Source organism: Colius striatus, chromosome 4 (genome assembly GCF_028858725.1).
Source record: "Colius striatus isolate bColStr4 chromosome 4, bColStr4.1.hap1, whole genome shotgun sequence".
Lineage (NCBI taxonomy): Eukaryota > Metazoa > Chordata > Aves > Coliiformes > Coliidae > Colius > Colius striatus.
The window spans coordinates 22,243,242-22,248,391 of NC_084762.1; the positions used below are offsets into that span (position 1 = coordinate 22,243,242).

Genomic DNA, 5,150 nt, shown 5'->3' on the forward strand with positions numbered 1-5,150 from the left:
TGTGTGAGGGACCCTGTACTTGCGCAGGGAGAACTGGTGAGGAGTCTGTCTGCCCTGAGGAGACAAACAGCAGTAGCCATCGGGAAAAGGACTGACTGAAACCCCTATTCCCTTCCCACCTGCACTACTAAGGGAGGGGAATTAGGTGAAGACACTGGGATCGGGTGCCTGAGCCCAGGAAGAGGGAAGGTGTAGGACGAAGAGGATCTTAAAGGAGCTTTCCATCATTGCTCTACCCTGTATTGGTTTTGGTCATCTCTGTTATGTTTTTTGGTTGTTGGTAGATTAAATTAAGATTTGTTTTCTTCCCCAAGATGAGTAGTCTTGTCTGTTTTGCCCAGTGGCAAGTGAGCCCTCCCCATCCTGAGATGGTTCCAGTGGCCCTCACTACTTACAGCTCATGATCCTTTGTTTCTAGATGGGCCTAGACCCTGACACGGTGGTTAGCTGACTTGGAGAATTTATTATTAAATTTTTGTGCACAGAAAACTCCATCAGCAGTTCTCATGCTGTACATCTTGTTGGCTGGTTCGATGGCTGCCTGCTTGGTGTGCTTTCACTAGGTAAACTTGGTTTAGGGCTCCTACTGCTGGATCAGTGTCCCAGAAATGTTGCCCAAGTATAAGGATTGCACAGCCATTTAAGATTTCTTTTAAAAATTGCGATGGTCTAATTCTATGAAGGCAAAAGTGTCTTCTCTACCTCCACATTCCCAAAAAGGCCAGCACAAAATCTAGATGAGCTCTATATCCTGTGCTTTAAACTATTTAGCAGTGATAAGGTCATATATGCACTCTATCCAAATTCCACTTGTATTGGTGGGTGATATAGTAACACAGGAATCCAGTATTAATGATCATGACCTGAAAAAAGAGAGGAGCAACTAATGGATTGCTAATACATACCTTGGCTTGGTTTGACGAGGTGTCTTGGGGCTAACAACCAAAAAATTAAAACTTAAATTAGTCTGTATAAGAAAGTTCTGTAAGGCAGCAGAATATATTATCATCCAAAGCAGAGGAAAAAAACATGCAAATATTTTGGGTTAGTATTAATTTTAAAAAATTAGTTTAAAAAAAATCTAATTAAAAATCTGTGACTCTCAATTCAAATGTAATAGGGCTTATGTCTTAGGCTTTTAATTCTTCATAATTTCAGTCCAAATCCTGACCTATTTATGAAACCAGAGTTTTTAATATTTCCTGTTATTTCTACTCTTCAAACTTTATGACTGGATTTCTCCAAGGCATTCTTCATGCTCATTCCTACCTTCTTCTTAATTTTGAAAGTATCAGTTCAGGGAAGTGTCTGAAAGATAAAAAAACACACAGATAAAAATAGTTTGACTGCAGCTATTAATTGTAAAATATCCCTTTTTTTCTTTTGCTGGAGGAGATATGAAGGTGAATCAGGAAATGGATGGCTTTTTCAGATCACATGAATCAGTACCCCAGAATTCATCATTTTCACCAAATGTTTGACTACATTTAGGAACCTGAAGTTTGATGGCCCTTATTTAAGGTTCATATAACAACTTGTTTAACTGTCTTATCTGTCAGAGACTAATGAAAAGAAAAAGACAATTGCTAAAAATCAGCTCTCACATTTATAAATGCAAGTGCACGTTTATTTCTATTATATAGTTGTATTGAACATATCACCTTATGCATTCATGAAAATAAATCATTTTATTTGTGGACACTTAATCATAGAAATGCCATGAGAAATACACTTTATTATCTCTTTCAATTACAAACAGTGTATATAAAAACATTAGAAGAATATTTAGCTCTAAAAAGACAAGCAATTTGTAATTTGTCATGAGTTTGTGTGGAGATGCTTTTTGCTTGGTAACACGGAGAGGGCTGCAGTACTGTCCCAATAGGCAGTTCTCAAAATATCCCCTGGCTCTGACGTGGACCCAACTCGAGCCCAGCCAGCTGTATCTAGTGCCTCTGCCATCAATATTTAAGAAGCGAAATCTGAGCCAGAAGAGGAGGTGTAGGAGTGGTACAAGATGGAGGTGACCATGTGGACCAGAGAAAGAGGAAGGGAGGAGGAGCGATGGACCAGAGACTCCCTGCAGCCTGTGGCGAGAATGTAAGCAGTGCCCCTGCAACACATGCAGGGCAATGGCAGGACTGAGAGACACCAGCAGCTCTGGGTGAGTGCAGGACGGCACTCACTGGGACAGACAGAAGAGTGTGTGAGAAGGCAGCCATGACACAGGCTGTGCTGGAGGTGAGGGGAAGGTGGTCTGAAAGGGCTGGTCGTGCTCTTCATCATTGTGCTACTCTGTATTTTTTCCTGTTTGTTACAGCTTTTGGTTGGTGGTAGATTAATTTCTGTTTTCTTCCCCAAGTTGAGTAGTCTTTGACTAACTTCTATATTCTTCTATGAGTGCATAACTGGCTGGCTAGATGAGGGGAGAGCAGTGGATGTCATCTACCTTGACTTCAGCAAGGCTTTTGGCACTGTCTCCCATAACATCCTCATCAGAAAGCTCAGACAGTGTGGCTTGAACGAGTGGATGGTGAGGTGGATCAAGAGCTGGCTGAATGACAGAGCCCAGAGGGTGGTTATCAGAGTTGAGTTGGAGGCCTGTGGCCAGTGGAGTTCCACAGGGATCGATTCTGGGGCCAGTCTTGTTCAATATCTTCATCAATGACCTGGATCAGGGGACAAAGTGTACCCTCAGCAAGTTGGCGGATGACACCAAACTGGGAGGACTGGCTGATTCCCCAGAAGGCTGTGCTGCCATTCAGCGGGATCTCGACTGGCTTGAGAGCTGGGCAGAGAGGGCAAGTGCAAAGTCATGCACCTGGAAAGGAACAAGCCCATGCACCAGTACAGGCTGGGTGTTGAACTGCTGAAGAGCAGCTTGGCAGAGAGAGACCTGGGAGTCCTGATTGATAATAAGCTAAATCTGAGCCAGATGTGTCCTGGTGGCCAAGAAGGCCAATGGCATCCTGGGATGTATCAAGAAGAGTGTGGCTAGCAGGTCAAGGGAGGTTCTTCTCCCCCTCTACTCTGCCCTGGTGAGGCCTCATCTGGAGTCCTGTGTCCAGTTCTGGGCTCCTGAGCTCAAGAGGGACAGGGAGAGAGAGTCCAGAGCAGGGCCACCAAGATGATGGGGGAATGAACATCTTTCATATGAGGAAAGGCTGAGGGAACTGGGGCTGTTTAGTCTGGAGAAGGGGAGATTGAGGGGTGATCTTATTAACATTCATAAATATCTAAAGGGTGGGTGTCAGGAGGTTGGGACATCCCTTTTTTCTATTGTACATAGTAACAGGACAAGGGGTAATGGGATGAAGCTGGAATACAAAAAGTTCCGCTTAAACATAAGAAAAAACTAAGGGTGATGGAGCAGGGGCACAGGCTGCCCAGAGGAGTTGTGGAGTCTCCTTCCTTGGAGGTCTTCAAGACATGCCTGGACATGTTCCTATGCGACCTCATCTAGGTGACCCTGCTTCTGCAGGGGGTTGGACTAGATGATCTCTAAAGGTCCCTTCCAACCCCTACCATTCTATGATTCTATGATTCTTGTCTATTCTGCCTGGGACCATAAGTGGTGAGTGAGCCCTCCCTGTCCTTAGGGAGTTCCAGAGGCCTTTGGTACTTATGGTTGATCATAGTCCTTTGTTTCTAGATGGGCCTAAACATGAAAGAATCTCACTTAACTTTTCCCATTTCATAGATATTACAGATATTAGACAGTGTAACCTTTTAAATATAGCATATAAGATGAAACAGTATTTTGACAGAAAACTGCAGAGAGTTTGTAACTCTGACATATATTTCCCTGTGATTTAAAGCAGGTATTGCAATGGTGTCTTTTGCTAAGACAATTAAAATTTTGCTTAGTTTGACCTCATCTTGTGTCTGCTACTGGGGTACGCACTACTGGGGATATATGGCTACAGCCCCGTGTGTCCAGCTTTTTAACAGTGTACTTCCCTAGCAGAACCTTCAGAGGATGGCAAAGTTAAATCTTATGGGTCATCTGCTTTCCTAGGACAAAAAAGTCATTCCTATTTTTACACATAGCAACATCAGAAGTCCCTGATATTTAAATGTGCAGACTTGTGATGATCAGGCCTTAGAAAGATTATGTTGCTCAACACAGGTGGGAATGCTGAGTACTCTCTCAACTGAAAAGCAGCAGGCCAAATACTTTCCTGGGTCTCAGGCGGAAAGAAAGAAGAAACAGACATGTAGATCTGATGAACAGATCACATAAGCAAGGTGGATGGATTCAAGGTATCACACTGCACTAACTCTCTGTTCGTCAGCATTGGTTCAGGAAAAGGAGCTTGTTTATGTGTACCTTGCTCCTGGGTAATCTGCTCTGGAAAGTTTCTGGTTACCAGGAGGATTTTTCCTGGCTAAAAGGTGATGTGGTTGAAAAAACAAAGGCAGGCAATTAACTATGAGATTTCAAAGTTCTTCTCTGCATGTCTCTCATGAATGAAACACAAAAAACTAATGTTTTCAATTGAGTGAAAAAAAGCAACATGCAATGGCAATAAAGTCTTTGAACTCTGTCATTCTGAAGCAAGCAAAGTCTTTTCCCTATCGTGGAAGCATAACTCAAGGCTAAGTGTTACTGAAGCTTATGCCTCTCTCTCTCTTTTTTTTTTTTCTTTTCTCTTTTAACCTAACTTAAACTTTGGGTTTACAGTATCTGACTTTGTTTTTCTGAATGATGAAGGACATACTATTCAAGGTGCTTTTGATGAGTAATGTGAAGACTGGTCTTCACTTACATCACAGATTTCCCACCTAAACAGATGGAAAACCAACCCCTTCACTGCTTCCTTTCTATCACTCTTTATATACTGCTGCCATAGGAAGGAGCTGAAACTCCACCAAACTGGCCAAACGCTTGAACGTGCTGTGAGGCCCTTGCTCTTTCAACTACAGTACCTCACTGCTTTCACAAGTTGTGATCCCTTAACATGCCAAGTTCTATTTTGTTGGAAGGAGAGGTCAAAAATTGATAACAGTGAGAAATATAATAACAGGAAAATATAGGGCAGAGGAGAAGATCCATACTGGAAGAAAATCTGGATGGAATTGGGACTTGGTCCTCTGAAGGTATTTTTTCCTTCTTTAAATCAGAAAGCAGAGTTTCTCCTGCTGCTTTC

At 42.6% G+C, this 5,150-nt stretch overlaps 1 non-coding gene across 1 annotated transcript; it reads right to left on the minus strand.

Moving 5' to 3' along the window:
* Nucleotides 1–1,402: 1,402 nt before the first annotated feature.
* On the minus strand, nucleotides 1,403–1,471 carry LOC133625410 (small nucleolar RNA SNORD123). The gene has a single exon (XR_009818718.1). It is a non-coding gene; the product is annotated as a small nucleolar RNA SNORD123 (small nucleolar RNA).
* Nucleotides 1,472–5,150: the final 3,679 nt, after the last annotated feature.